This window comes from Nanorana parkeri, unplaced genomic scaffold (genome assembly GCF_000935625.1).
Source record: "Nanorana parkeri isolate BGI_ZX_2015 unplaced genomic scaffold, ASM93562v1 scaffold577, whole genome shotgun sequence".
Taxonomy (NCBI): Eukaryota; Metazoa; Chordata; class Amphibia; order Anura; family Dicroglossidae; genus Nanorana; species Nanorana parkeri.
The window spans coordinates 466597-482991 of record NW_017306845.1 but is presented as its reverse complement, the minus strand read 5'-3'; the positions used below and the strand labels follow the sequence as shown (position 1 = coordinate 482991).

At 43.2% G+C, this 16395-nt stretch overlaps 1 protein-coding gene across 1 annotated transcript in view; it reads right to left on the bottom strand.

Moving 5' to 3' along the window:
• The window catches only part of SMPX (small muscle protein, X-linked), a 73705-nt gene extending 71720 nt beyond the window's left edge, over window positions 1–1985 (bottom strand). Inside the window, exon 1 of the mRNA XM_018562430.1 lies at window positions 1421–1985. The gene's annotated coding sequence lies outside the window, so the exon portion shown is untranslated. The remainder of the gene's footprint in view (window positions 1–1420) is intronic.
• Window positions 1986–16395: the final 14410 nt, after the last annotated feature.

Genomic DNA, 16395 nt, shown 5'->3' with positions numbered 1-16395 from the left:
AGTGGCTGCTCAGGAGGGGATCTATGCACAGATCCCCTCCTGATCACAGCAGCACGGAGCAGATGTCACCGCAGTGACATCCGTGTCCGTACAGTTTAAGTAACTGAAACTGCTGGACTCCATGTTGGTCGATGGGGAATCTGATATAAACGGACATGTGTCCGTTTACATGAGATTACCCCCGATCTGGCATAATCCGATCCATTGAAATGGAACACTGTTCCGTCTGTTTTTTCGAACCCAGCCAGATCCCGGGGTAACCGGGTTCAAATGGATGCTCGTGTATTGACTTGCATTGGGCATCTGATCGGGTCTGTCTGAAAAACTGACAGGCAGACCCGATTGGACTGCTTGTGTGAAAGGGGCTTTAGCCTTTATGCTGTAGAGTTCTAAGAGTGGGAGTGGGAGTGGTTGAGTGACTTAGCAAAAGACACTGGGCAGAGCTGACACCACTCAGTCCACAAAAAAAGCACACAACAGGAGCTGAGTGTATTTCTGGCAGATCAACAAGTATCTTTCTGTACTTGCAGGATCTTTAAAGGGATAAAACCTGCATGTGTTGCAGAGATGTACTGCATATGTTTTTATTTTTTATTTTGTCTCGATAAAAAGCTTTAAACATTGAACTAAATCCTGTTACATTTAATTTCAAGTATGCAGGAAACAGTTAACATAATTTTATTTTTCGGAAGCTGAACTACTTCTGAACATGCAAACTAAGTAAGAACTGACCTAGTTATCCTGCTCAGTGCCTGAAATCCTTTATTCTACAAAGATTTTTTTTTGCAGGAAAGGCATTCTTAACAGATCTCTTTATTGTATTACTAACCTTTTCGCTCGTACACATACAAGACTGGAATGTGTTAACCTGAGCTATATGACATAATGCTGCACCACAAACACCTCAAACATACTTCATGCATAATCATGATCACAGGGTATTATTACAACTGTCATAAACTTTTAGTGAACATGCTCACAACGCATTAAATTATCTAACAGTACAAATGGGAAATATCATGTTTTAGCAGACATGGTTCATGCAAACAGATATGGTACCTAGTTACAGCAAAGCTGCATGAAGCAACTGTACTATATTATACTGTATGCATTCTTTATAGTAAACTGTTTAATAGTTAGTTATGGTTAATAGCGTATGTCGAGCTCTACAGTGGTCATATGATGCGTTCTGCAATCCTGCAATGCAATATTGTCAAAAGTTTTGCATTTCAGGATTTAATGTTACTACAATTTTATATTCTTTAGTTGTACAGCATAAAAAGAGTTAACATTAACATTGCTATGTGTTCAGAGAATACATTAAATAAATATAAATATATATATATATATTTATATATATATATATATATATAATTATATGTAGACGTTTCCTGCTAACGAAAGAAGAGTCCTTGCTTACCTTAGACAAGTTTTTCCCCAAGAGATGACAGCACAGAGCAATTATGGCCAGGTTCCAGTGACAGGACCCTTTCTTTGTCTTCGTCCCCTGCTTATCTTGCCAGGGATACTTTCAGTGCTGCTGATACATATGTTCTAAATAGCTTTGTCTCTGTGTTGTACTCAATGCTGCCTCAGGGCTGGCAGATAAACCCAATTTGGTAGCTTAAGTGCAAAAGGAATTCCTTTCATAGCACAGGGCTGTTCTTCCTAAATATAGTGTCTTGCACTTGGTCGCTGCAGTTTGTCAGAAGCTCGCTAGCACCTGACTGTTCCGGTTTTCACCGTTAAATAAAAAGCAGCAAAATAAGAACTTTGTAGCCAAGTTTTCTCCAACTGCAAAGTTCTCAGTTCAAGCTTCATGGATCAAGTGTTGGTTTGTGCCTCAGAGCCGGTGACATGCAGCCGGTAACATGACACTGAAATGTACAATGTCATGGTAACAGATAAAGGACGCTATTGTTATACTTCAGTGGATGGGAATCGTGGTCTCTAGCAACGAGCCCAGGTCGGTGGAAATAAACACTGCCTTTAAATGCATGTGGATTTAAGGATAAAACATACCCCGGGAAGAGTGATCAGCTTACTGTAGCATGTAAATGATACTCACTTCTATTACTCTAATTCTGCAGCATTCAACTGCCAACAAACTACTAGCAGCTGCGTATTGCAGCACAATTCCTCATAGTAGTTGATGGGGAGGTCTCATGTATCCAGGACATCACAGAGCAGCATACGCAAGTCACAATTTGATTAAAGAAGAACTCCAGGAATTAAAAAAACTAACCCTTCCTCCCCCGGCACTGCTAGGGTTATAGTGATAATAAAGTCAAAATGTTTTTATGCTATTTCATATCACTTACAATTGATACTGTTCCCTTATAGATAAAAGTTTTCGTTTCCTGCAGAATTAGCCGGCCTCCTGAGCACTGGCCCTGATATTTTGTTTTAGGGTTGCAGGGTCATTTGGAGCCACCCTTGTGTGTGCTAGTAAGCTGTGTGTCTCTAAAAACATATAGGCACATCAAGGCAAGCTAATCCCCTGCTCTCTTCTCCTTTGTCCTTCCTTCATCAAGCTCGTGGATCACATATATCAATTACAAGGCCCATGGGCCAGAAACGGCCCGCCACAAGATTTTATTAGGCCCACCAGTCCCAAGTTTTGTACCACGGCAGGCAAGATTTTTTGGGTTTTTTTTCTAGCCTGTGCGCCACAGATTTGTACTGCGCCAAGCAGCAGGGTTAATTTTTTTTCCTTCTTTATGTCCAGCCCCTGATTTTATTCATGACTGTCAGTATGGCTCTTAGTAAGTTTGGATTTGACATTTGTTTGATCTGGATTCATTACTGAAAAAAGTTTGTGAGTTTAATAATATTATTATTATTCAGGATTTATATAGCGCCAACAGTTTGCTCAGCACTTTACAATATAAGGAAGACAATACAGTTACAATACAATTGAAGACAAGATGATACTACTTTAGGTAGTACTTTAAGCGTTTTGATCTCGGGGCTCAAATAAAGCAGATATACTCACCTAATCCTCGGCCCCGAAGGGCTGTTAGACTGTTCCACACAGTCTCTTCTCCCCTGGGCTCTGGGGGGTCAAAGGACGAAAGCTGGTGAAAGCTGGTGGCCATACACAATGGGAATGTCAGCTGGTTCTTGAGGAACCGGACAAAATTTGCTCAGTGGGTGCCCCTGCCGGCACTCTTCTGCCCGGGCATCCCTTGATCAGAAGATTGAAGGAACCGATTGGAAAATCTTCGGCCGAACGGTGCTTGCAGCCAATCAGCATTTGGTTATTCTATCAGCAGCCAATGGAAACAGCGGGGGATTCATCCATACACGCGGCTTAACTTTGATGGAAGAATACGTGATTTCTTCTTCGTTCTGAATGATAAAAAAATTGTACAGTGTATGGTCAGCTATACTCACAGATGAGGGAACAACAATGGTTACATAACATGTCCAATGTTTAGGGCTCATTCAGATGGGCGTACATCTCCGTATGGCGTGCACACCCGTAAAAAGACCAGATTCCAGAAAGGACAAGTGCTTTGTGTAATTGGAGACAGTGTACATCCAAGTGCGGGCACACAGACCCGCACTGCCATGCAGTTTTGGATGTGCGTGTGACCGCAGGTAATTGCGTGTAACTGCACCCCCTATAGGGAAGAATGGGATGCTGCATGCAATTACACAAAGCTCCCTGTCCCTTCCAAAATCGGGTGTTTTTATGGGCATGTAGGCCGTATGGACGTGCACACCCGTGTGAATGACCCCTTAAAGCTCACTTACCCTGCCTCTCTCCCCTGATAAAGAAGTCTGTATACTGAAGTGCACTGGCAGAGCTACCAGGGTCGCAGCGGTCACAATTGCGACCGGGCACTGGCGTTCTGCCTGTTAGGGGGGCCCAGAGAGGAAGAAGAGGGCCCCCCTGGGGGGGTGCTGGTGGTATTCTGCATATATACTTCATGAGTTGGTTTTGGTTGTGAAGCATGAGACATTGGCAAAGTTAACCTTGTATACAAGTACGGCATTATAAACACTTTGCTGCCAGACACGTCGTCTGTTGCAATGTTTTATTAAACAAACTTTAGAAGTTTAATTTTTAACGTCATGCCTGGTTACCTTTGGCAGCAAATCAGCTTGGTCAAGGTGCCAGCATTGTCAAGTACAAGAAATTAACCTGAAGGCAGAAGAAAAACAGATCAAAATAACTCAAAACTCGAAAGAGACTAGTTTAGGCAGTTCACATGAATATACAGTATGTATCCAAGTGGAGGATTATATCCTGCAGATCGCTAAATTAACTGGGACAAAGGTCAACTCAAATTACATGGAAACCCTAAAGCTGGCCATACACCTATAGATTATCTGCAGATTTTCTATGGTCAGATGGAAAAAGTGCAACAGATTCCTCCATCTACGCTGAACTGTGTTGATGGAGGAATCTCCTGCTGGGCCAAGCTTCAGTATCTTGCTAGTCGGCCCTGCTGGCTGTCAAAATACCTGAACAATCTGATTGGATGCAGGCATTGTTCAGGTGTTTTGACAGCCAGCGGGGCCAGCTAGCAAGATACTGAAGTTTGGCCCATTCCTACATGGAGGAATCTGTTGCACTTTTTCCATCTGACCATAGAAAATCTGCAGAAAATCTATAGGTGTACGGCCAGCTTAACGTATGACATTTAGCTTACAGTTCTGCTGATCAACTGTACTCTTAGCAGCCACTTCTTGCCTACATTCATGTACAGGTACATCAGCAATGGCTGCATGGGATTTCTCCGAACGGGCTTCCTGATGTTAACTGTGTAATGTGTCTTGAAATAGTAATAACAACAGTAGCACAATCAGGAGATGAGGACAGAACCTTGTCACGCTACTGTATAATAGGAAGTACCTGAACAAGGACCTTCAGGCCCTATTCATATTTATTATGTATGTGACTGTGCCCAAAATCACGTGATTTTGCACTCATTCAAGAACAATGTAAGCCCTGTTTGCAGTGGCATTTCCAATGCAGCAAGCAGGGCATGCAGTCAAAAAATGTACAAAGCTTGCAGCTGAAACACATGAGCCACATGAGCTTCTTTGCGGCACACACTGTAGGGGCATAATAGAACAGGGGACAGCTGTTGCACACAGCTGAATTCCCATTGAATGACACTGAGGGCAGCTTCAAGGATATACCAGTATACAGAATAACTATAATTAGAAAGTGTTCTTTAAACAATGCATCACTAGTATTAATAAAGACACTAAGCATGAGGATTGTTACATTCACTCATGTGCAGACTTTTGTCAGCGGCTCTCTGTGAACTTCCATTCCCCTTTAGGTCTCATTCACACAGACATGCACAGAAACCTGCGCCCTTGCACATCCGTACAGGTAAAGATGCACACCCTTGGACACAGATTGTCTGCATCCAAAGGTGTGCCTCCATACATGTATGCATGTGCAAGTTTTGGTTAGCATGTAGCCATGTAGTGTAATTAAGTTGTACAGGTGGATGCACAGGGTCATACACAGCACCTGTCCCTCTCAGGAGCAGGTTTTTGGATGGTCATGCACACTGTACAGCTGTGCACGTCCATGTGAATGAGACCTTGTAGTGAACAGATGTTTTTACATAAAAAAGGCATGAAATGAAGTTTCTTGGTAGGGTTGTCATGTATAGTTAGTCATAGTAAGATTGAAAAATATTTGGCAATTTAATACCCCAGAGTAGAGCTAATACTACACCGCTAATCTATTTGGATTAGCGACAGCATTTTAAATAGATGACCCATATACTGTAAGGCTCCCATTGGGACTCACCTAAGCATACTTACCTTGGAGGGGGCGCCAGGGCATACCCAGAATATAGTAAAGGAATTATATATCTACCAGCTAGCCATGTAATTCCTTAGAATTCCCAAGAATATTATTCTTCTATGCCCAGGATTTGCCAGGCATGAACAGAGCACATGTTTACATTAAAATAAAATACAGTTAAACCCTCGATTTACGCCAGGGTTAGGTTCCAGAAGGAATGGTTGCAAATAGAAACCGATGTAAATTGAAACCCAGTATAAAATGTATGTCAATGGGAAGTGAGGGAGTTAGGTTCCAGGCCTCTCACAAAAATGACATAAGTGACATAATACACTATATTTAAAGCTTTGAAATTAATGCTCCAATGGTAACCCTATGCCCCTAGCGTGGCTCAGTGTGCTTCCATATCTCCAAATGAACCTATCTGTACCATATCTACAAGTGTACCTCTTTGCTCTTCTGTATCTCCAAGTGCACCCCGTTCTCCTCTGTATCTCCAGGTGTACCCCTGTTCTCCTCCAGATCTCCAAGGGTAGACCTGTGCTCCTCCATATCTCCAAGTGTACCCCTGTGCTCCTTCATATCTCCAAGTGTACCCCTGTTCTTCTCTGTATTTCCAAGTGTCCCTCTGTGTATGTCCATGTGTACCTCTGTGCTTCTGTGTATGTCCAAGTGTACCTCTATGCTCCTCCATATCTCCAAGTGTACTCCCTGTGCCTCCAGCATGGCTCTCTGTGCCTGTGTATATCTATATATGTATCCCTGTGCCACCAGTGCATCTCCATGTGGGCACCACCATACCTCCAAGTGTCCCTCTGTGTGTCCACAGATTTTTGATTGCTCAGAACCCCTTCCCAAGCCGCGATCCTCCACCTCTGCCCCGGTCTAGCTGCCAGAGACTCTGCACAGTACTGTGCTGTTTTATTATAGCCACTTGCAATTGTATAACATAACACTAGGTGGCGGTGTTGTTTCAATGGCGGTCACGTGACCGCCAAAAAAGGGCGCTATTTTCTCTTCAATATGTTTTATTAGGTTTGTGAGATACAAAGAGTTCAGATAAACATCAGAAACATTTGTGTGTCGGAGCAACATAATGCCCGTACATTGGGCGGCATAAAACAATAGGCATAGTCAAAAAAGGGGGGGGGGACCCATGGGAAGGGCGCTATTTTGAATTGGCGCAAACATGAGCAGCGTAGTAGAGATGCACCGAAATTGAATTTTTAGACTTTAGAAAAAAAATACATTTGTCAGGTCAAAACCAAAAATTACATTTTTTTTCCAACCTTTTTAAAAATGTTTACATTATTTTTTAATTGTTATTTATTTATTTTTTTACTTTACTGTCGGGGGCTCTGGGGAAATATTAGGGGTCTAAAAAGACTCCTGATATTTCCCTTTTAAAATAGAAATAGAGAATGAGGACACAGAGTCCTAAATCTTGTTTTCTGCAGCCCCAGTTATGAATGAACAGGAAACCTCTTTACTGAGTGCTCCTGTCCATTCATAAACTGCAGAGATAATATCAGTTTCTATGTCCACAATAATGAATGAACAAGAAGTGATGCAGAACACTTCCTGTTTATTCATAACTGGGGACACAGTAAGCATACAATGCCCTCCGTTATTTGCTAACACATCAGCTATTCGCTGAGTGCTTTTAAGCTGCTCTCCATCCTAACTCTCCGCCGGTCACAGGAGTCGAGCGGGGAGGTGCAGGAGGAGAGCTCGGCCTCCATTGACAGCTGTGTCTGCCCTACACTACCCCGGTCGGCATCCTGAGCTGTCTCCTCCCCGTTTGGCCTCCTGAAACCTTTTCTTCTCTCCGCTGGGCACCAGTCTGTGTCCCCTCGGATCCCCACTAGCTGCTGATATGGGTGTGGGAGAGCAGCGAGCATCGGAGGGGACACAGACCGGCACCCAGTGGGTAGGAGAAAAGCAGTTAGGATGCACTGAATTTGTGGCTGATATGGTACTTTTGGCATGTTTTGGTGCCCGAAATTTCAGTGCATCTCTAAAAAAAAGTGGTGAAAGCAGTATTTCATGGAAAAAAGAAACATGGCAATTGCTTATGATACACAGTGCTTTAGCAAACTAAATATCATTCAAGTGTAGAGATGTAGTATTTTTGTAAAGTCTTTTTTTTTGTATTTTTATGATCTTATAGTGAACTTTAGTCAGCTTAGAGTGTAAGTTAGTATGCCTAAAGCTGGTCATACACCTGTAGTTTTTTTTCTGTCAAGCTATTGTATTATAACAGCCGGCACCAGCTGCTTTCAAAATACTCAAACAGTGACTGCAACTGTTTGGCTGCAGTCACTTAGGGCATATGGATGTGGGAAGCTGCAAGGGTCTCCTCTCCTGGGAGGACTCCTTGAAAATATTGACTGCCATGGAGTGCTTTTTGGGTCTAGAGGAAGCAGACTGCGGTCGTCACCCAAATGGAGAAGGTGAGTGTCTGAGTGAGTTAGAAAGCAACACAGGAACGTTTCCATTGCTGCCCTGCCTTGTAGTTTAAGACCACTTAAACCTCAGTTTTTGAAGTGTAAGGGCCCATTCACACCAGATGTATTGGGGCTGTGGTGGCCATTTTTTCCAGCTGGCCGTTTTTCCAGCGCAAAACCCAAAAAAAGGCCATTTGCCTTGTCACGAATTAACACCATTCACAGCACCTCTTTGCAGTGGAATGCTGTGGTGTGCGCTTGAAAAAATAAAATAGCATACAGTACTTTTTTTTAGTGCAGCAGGATGTATAGGAACTTCCTATACTAATCAGCTCCATTTAGGGGCGCTAGTGCCGCGTGAATGATAGCCAGGTGGAACTTTTATAAACCCCTTCATTTTATTCTTCCCTGACATTACTGTAAGCACTGAACCTCCAGCACTGAGACCAACAGTTCTGGATCTCATAGGGTAAAGAAGAGGGTATTTTACTCTCAATGTTCCTCTGCCCTTGTCAATTTACAAGAGGAGAGGAGGATGAACATCAGGACCTCTGCTTGTCCATTCACAAGAGGAAGGTGGGATGAACATCAGGACCCCTGCTTCTCCATTCACAAGAGGAGGGTAGGGTGAACACAAGGACCTTTGCTTGTCCATTCACAAGATTAGGGTAGGATGAACACCAGAACCTGCTTGTCCATTCACAAGAGGAGGATCGGATGAACACCAGGACCTCTGGTTGTTCAATCACAGAATGCCTTGTATTCTCGGTCAAAAAATACACAAGATGCTCTGTGAATGGATGAGGGGAGAGAAAGGTGGAGAGCAAGCATTTCTCTTTTTTACTGTATGAAAGCTGGAACTGTCAGTCTCAACGCACAAAGCTTGACGGTTACACTGGTGTCAGGAAAGAAATGGTACACTCATCATTAGGGGCCCATTCACACTTGCCCATGCTGCATTTTAGCTAATGCATTGTGGCAGCTCTGGCAATGTGCATTGTATAGCACTACATTTTCTTTATTTATTGGTGGTGTACAATGTGTACACTCCATTCAGCTATTCACACATCAGTGCAGTGGGCTGCACTAAAACAAAAGCAGCATGTGTGCATTTTTCTGAAGTGCACCACCCATCACACCCGCATTGTGGTGTGAATGGGACTCAGAAAACATGTTATCTTTGTCCTTGTAGTTACCTGCACTGATCTGGTTTGCTACAACGCAGGTCACCAAAGTATGTGTGAAGGGGCCCTAAAGGTAAATTATTTTTACATAGCAAATGTGCAAATCTAGTTTCTCCCTTCAGAGTTCAGCTTTAACAGATTGTACTCCAAGACCAAAATTCGGATATACCGTAGTAAAAACAATTTATTCCACTTGCGGAGTGTGGACAGGAATTAAATTACTCTTTACTAGTGACTGTTTTGTATGATTTTGGCTCCTCGTTCACCCAAACTGTGTCCCTTCATAGCAAATAAAAGGATCATATTTAAATGCTTTGTATTCAAAATTACATAATCATCCTACTGGTATCCTTAATATAGTACCTATGCAAATTAAAACAATACTTGTTCTGCCTGAAAAATACATACTATGCAAAATTGTATGAAAATTTTTTTTTGCATAAACTAACTCAATTTTCTGCAAGACCTACAGCTCAAGACAGCAGCTGTCAGAATTTGGTAGATAATGTATAGAGGATGTTTACAGACAATAGTTAATGAGAGGAGAATTGTTGTTTAAAGCAGAACTCCAGGCACATGTTTTAAATTAACCCTTGCATTGGGGCTTCCCCTGCTCTGCAAGGGTTAAGTTCTTGTTTTTGTCTAGGTTAAAAAAAATGTATACTTACCCGATCCTCCGAGCCTCTCTTCCCCTCTGCTGTAGCAGTCTAAAGTCCCATAAACCATCACGTTCTGTACACAGTGTAGAGAGGTGAGGAAGGTGAGGAATATTCCAATGCTGCAGCGTAGAAAGAGAGAAGCTTCAGGGACCGGAGAAGCAGGCAGCCGTCTCGGCGGTTCAGGTGAGTATAACTTTATTTTTTAGCATCTAGATGAGCACTTAAACCTTTCATTGCGGGGTGCAATAAAATATATACAACTATATATTCCCTATAATGCCCTTCTGGTGTATGTTCTTTATTAAAATCCAGGAATTTTCATATCATATCCTATTGAGGATACATTGCTTTTTTCTGCATTACACTGCTGGCCTCTGTACTCGGCATTACACCACACCACTGGCCATTGTACTATGCGTCAACCCGGCTGGTCTCTGTACTCGGCATTACACCACTGGCCTCTGCACTCTGCATTGTTACTGATCTCTGATCTCTGTGTCACACCACTGACCTGGCGGAGTTAAGGGCGGGGCACGGTAGGGGTCAGGTGGCGCGACTGGTGGCGAGTAACTCTTAAGGCCTGGCTAGTAGCTCAGGACTTGAAATTTTGAGCCCTGTCCTATTGGCACCCTCTCAGGTGCCTTGTGTGTAGAAAAATGGGAAGTGAGCCAATACTGTAACAATGTCATGATTTGTAAACACACCCATGGTAAAGAACTGGCCCAATGTACTAAGTATATTTAGGAGTAAAGAGCCTGTGTTGGTGAAAATTGTCTTTTAAAGAATTTCATATTCCCCTACATGGGAGTGGACAGGAGTGGTCTGGTATGAAGCAGTAGATATGGCCCTTTGTCTTAATAATTCCCCAATGTGCACACTACATTCAGATTCCCACAGGGCAAAGTATGGCACTGCACTGCTGTGTGGCGAAGTGTGCTGTGATAAAATACAGCATGTTTGCATTTTTATCACAGCGCCCACTGCTTTGTGGTTTGGATGGTACACATAGAAAACAATTGTAGTTACGGTATAATCACCATTCACATAGCTGAAAGAACAAAGCATGTACACTGCCTGTCCAAAAAAAGTCGCACACTCTAAAAATGTATTGGACTGCCTTCAGCTTTGATTACGGCATGCATTTGCTGTGGCATTGTTTCAATAAGCTTATGTAATGTCACAACATTTATTTTCCCTCCAGAGTTGCAATCATTTTTCACCAAGATCGTGTAGTGATGATGGGAGAGTCGGAGCACTGTGTATAGTCTTCTCCAGAACATCCCAAAGATTCTCAATGGGGTTAAGTTCTGGACTCTGTGGTGGTCAATCCATGTGAGAAAATGATGTCTCATGCTCTCCGAACCACTATTTCACAATTTGAGCCTGATGAATCCTGGCATCTTGTAGTATGACCGGCCATCAGGGCATAAAAAAACCCATTGATGGAAAAACCTCGTCATTCAGTATTTTCAGGCAGGCAGTGACCTCTTTTTGTTGGGCACATAATGTTAGAACTATTATCCAAAGGAAGACGCTTACCTGTTTGCTTAGCTAAATCCAAGTGGTGACTTTTTTTTTTGGAGAGGCAGTGCATGTATATATTCCCAGAAGTAGCCACTACACTTTATTTGTAAGGTAAATGCCCGGGTGTACATCTATACAAATATCCATACAAATCCAAAGTAGATAAAGAGCGACTTATGGATCTTGTAGCAGAGATAAGTCACAGAATCAATGTTTTATTGTTGATGTTTCCATGGAATAAAAAGAACCCCTGTGTGTATACAGATCTATACTTAAAGCCGAACTAAAGTCTGCTATACTCACCTACTATTCAGCAATACAATGTCCACAAGCTCCGTCACCCATGCCACCATATTCCCCTAGTCTTCTCCTAGGTTCGACATCTTCAACCATCTTCACTGGCCAGCCCAGGATGACCTAATTCCCGCACATGCGCACTGGGGTTAATTCATCCTGGCGCCATGGTGTGTTGAGAACATAAACTTAGCAGCACATGCATGTACATTCTTAAAAAAGTTTGTGAAAAGCAAGGTAAGATGCTTTTATTGCAGAAGGCAAACATTGTTTTCTAAAGTTCTGCTTTGAGAGTAAATACCCTCAGCAACGATCTTATTAGGTATAGCTATGTGGTATGAATAAAGGGATGCACAAGGTCAGGAAAAACACCAAGGTACATCATGTAGTGGCAATCATATGAAGTTAATTTGTATGAGGTGTATGTGCAGGGGGCAGGATATAGAGGAATGACTAATGCAGGGGTAGGTCCCCCAGCTGTGGTGAAACTACAAATCCTATTAAGCATTGCAAGACTCTGACAGTCATAAGCATGACTTCCAGAGGTAGAGGTATGATGGAACTTGTTATTAGTGAAGAGTTTCCAGGACCCTTTTACCAAAATAACAGTGGCAGGGGTCAGCAACCTGCGGCTCCAGAGCCGCATGTGGCTCTTTTATCCCTCTGCTGCGGCTCCCTGTCCAGGTGTTCAGTCCTGGAACAGCTGTTCGGTCCTGAAATGTCACTTCTATCCGACTTTGTGAGTGCGGTGGAATGTGAGTTTGCACTCACAGGGTCGGATAGAAGTGACATTTCAGGACCAATCAGCTGTTCCAGGGCAGATCAGTTCTCCTGCACGTACGATTTGCGATGCTGATCTGCCATAGAACAGCTGAGAAAGCGTTGGAATGCTTGACCTATGCTTGGTCACACATTCCACTGCCAAAAAATCGGGGCGGGATTACATTGAAATGTGTGACCACGTCACCGGTCACACATTGTAACGTAGTCACAAACTTTGATAGAACACCAGGGGGGTACAGCCGGTACCCATGTGAGGGGTCTGGGCAGCCTGGGGGGCCTCTTACATGAGTATCAACTGCACCAGAGGTGGTATGGCAGAGGTGACGGGAGAGGGGGTGGAAGAGGCCAGGCCCCAGCAGCAGCAGGTAAGAGGAGTTGGAAGGAGGTACAGGGAAAGGGACCCCGGCGACCAGGCCACCTGAGGCCCTGCAGAGCCCACCATAGAGAGTCTCGGATGGCTGTGCAGGATCTATGGTGTGCTCTGCAGGGTCACTCTCAGGTGGGCTCTGCGGGTCTCAGGTAAGCCCAGAGTCCAGTGCGCTACTAAGCCCAGAGTCCAGTGCGCTACTAAGCCCAGAGTCCAGTGCGCTACTAAGCCCAGAGTCCAGTGCGCTACTTAGCCCAGAGTCCAGTGCGCTACTTAGCCCAGAGTCCAGTGCATTACTAAGCCCAGAGTCCAGTGCGTTACTAAGCCCAGAGTCCAGTGCGTTACTAAGCCCAGAGTCCAGTGCGTTACTAAGCCCAGAGTCCAGTGCGTTGCTAAGCCCTGAGTCCAGTGCGTTACTATGCACACATATACCTATATACATGCTATACATAGCATAAAGGTAAAAAACGATATATATCGTGTTATCTTCATTTTAGATGTCAAAAGTGTTTTGTGGCTCCCAGTGTTTTCTTTTTTTGTGGGAAACGTGTCCAAATGGCTCTCTGAGTGTTTAAGGTTGCTGACCCCTGAACTAGGGGCAAATAGGTTGCACATAAATCCCCTCGCCAACTCTACATTCCTATACCACTGTTCAGAAAAAAGCCCAATGACCATCTGAACGGGGGTGGTGTTTTGAGAGGCATGCCTCATTTCAGGGCTCCCTTCCTGAAGTATATAGTGGTACTGAAAGTAATAAAGGATGTCATCAATATGGAGGGAACCATAAACTCGAACTCCGTGGGGAAAGCAGTCTTTATGTCTGGTCGTCTTGGACAAGGAGAGTGATGACTTCTGAAACATTTTAACAAACACAAACAAGTTAAAAACAAATGGGAGGAGGAAAACAGATTATGAAAAAATATTGTCCTGTGACTTTTTGTACACATACTGCTTTACAGCAAACTGAATCAAAAAAAATAATAAGACATAAGATCAAGGACAACTAGCCTGCCCTAGGGAAGCATATAATATTTAAAGGATGAATCACTGCAACTCTTCATTTTTGTCAGATATGATTCACTGTAATGCACGGTGCATTGAAGGATTCAAATAGAAAGCTAATTAGCCTTCATTAGCCCTCAGAGGCTTTCTAGGATTGTGAAAAGAGCAATTAAATAGCATGCAGTCCATTACCAGTCATAACAGGAGCTTACTTTGTAATTATCAAAAACTTTTATTGTAAGGGTTTAAAGGAAACTTATCAAATTGGCTGTTAACTGTACCATCTGGTGATAGCGAATGCCTGGGGTTTCAGATGTGATTGTTAATTTCAGTGAACACCAGTGTAGTAGCACACATGGCAACATATCTGCTTCAGGACTAGTAGCAGTCCCAAGAGTCAGGCAATAGTAGAACTGCTTGTGAGCCTCAGGTGTGATAGGCAACAGCTTACTTGACAGGGTCCCTTTTAAGGTCTCTTTAGTCAAAGAGATTGTTATATTAGCAATACTGTCTCCCAGGTCCCCTAGTGGAATATCAATATCAATAGATATATATGAAAAATGCTGCTCACAACTCTCACACACAAGACAATTGTTGTATTGATCAGCCATATGCATATTAAATTCCAGCTCTGATGAAGGGGAAACTCTCTGAAAACGCGTTCAGTTAAGTCAGCTAGTTTCTGCTGGTCTAGCAGCATATTTGGATTGTTTTCGCTGACTGCTAGGAATCTGCATGTATTTATGTCCAACACGCTTTTTATCCACCTCTTTTGTGAGTACCATTTATCACTTTTAATCTTAATCTTTCTAAACAAATAAAAGGATTATTTGCACCGGGAAAGGCGCTTGGTGTTTCTTTTTTATATTAAATTCCAGGTATAAGAATATTCAGGTCTTGATAGAGAAAACAGTAACACAGTTTGTCTGTCTTTAAAATGGTTTTAAAATGTTGTGCTATACAAAAATGACTTTGTAAAAAGAAATTAAAAATTGCAACTGTATGTCAAGTTGATAAATTATGTTGGCCCTCTTAATTACCTTTCAGGTCTGAATATCAATGCTGATTTGAATCCTAGGTTCAGCTATCGTTGCTGGCAGGGGCGTAACTAGAAATCACAGGGCCCCATAGCAAAATTTTGTATGGGGCCCTGTGATTTCTAGTTACGCCCACCTGATAACCCAAACAGCCCACCTAAGGGTGACCCTGCAGAGCCCACCATAGACTCTCTATGGTAGGCTCTGCAGGGTCTCAGGCGGGCGGTCAAGCCCTCTTATCTGTCAGCCCTGATCCTCTGTTCCGCCTCCTTCTCCTCCACAATCGACTCCTCCGTCACTGGGCCCCGCCTCCTCGATCACTGCCGATGACGGGCCCAGCCACCTCCTGCGAAGCTGCTGGTTGTCCCCAACTCAGCAGCGGCTGTGAGAAAGAAACGGAGCGTTCCTCCTCACAGCCGCCAGTGACAGCCAGCAGCCTGGCTGTCCGAGCAAGATGCCATAGAGACCCAGGCGGCCCGCATGGCATCAGGGCGATGCCCTGGCCGGGCACCGCCGTGCCTCGGGCCCCATAGCGGCCGCCTTCTATCATATTCTAAACAGTGGGCGGTTCCCTTAGTACCATATCTGCCAGCCCTGGTCCGGAGTTTTTTACTTGGTTAGGACAGCAGTGGTACATTCTAACACTCCAATCTGAACTCCTTAGGAAAGTCAAATTGGATCAAACGCGTAGTTTGTGAAAATGATGTGATTGTGTGTGACCTCATCACTCTGATTGATGCTTAGAGACTCCGCACACATGTAACATGTAATGGAGCACCTTGGGGCACATGCGGTCTATGTTGATGCTGTCTTAAAGCACAGATACATGCGAGTGGTTTTATTTGTTTTAAGGTGTTGCTAATAAATAATTTTACTACACTATGGTGCGCATTTCTCTGTTTTCCCTGATGTGAGTTTAAAACAAAGTACGTTTTTTGATCATATTGTCCAAGGATCTAACGTGTTTATCCTGGTGACTAGTGATGGGTCAAACACCTCCCTGTTCAGTTCGAATTTGAATGTTAGAACATGTAAAAAGTTTGAATTCAAACTCAATGCAAGTCTTTGGGGGTAGAACTTTAAAAATCAAATGTCCCAATATTGAAGCCTTATATGCAATTTATTGGCCATAAAAAGGGTATGGGGATCCGGGTACTGCCCTGGGGGACAGGAATCAATTACATTATTATTATTATTTTTTTTAAATACCATTTTTAAAGGAGCAGTAATTTTAACATCACTTAAAGTGAAACAATAAAATAAAAAAATTCCTTTTAATATTGTGCCTGGGGGGTCCCCTTAAACTGCCTGTAAAGTGG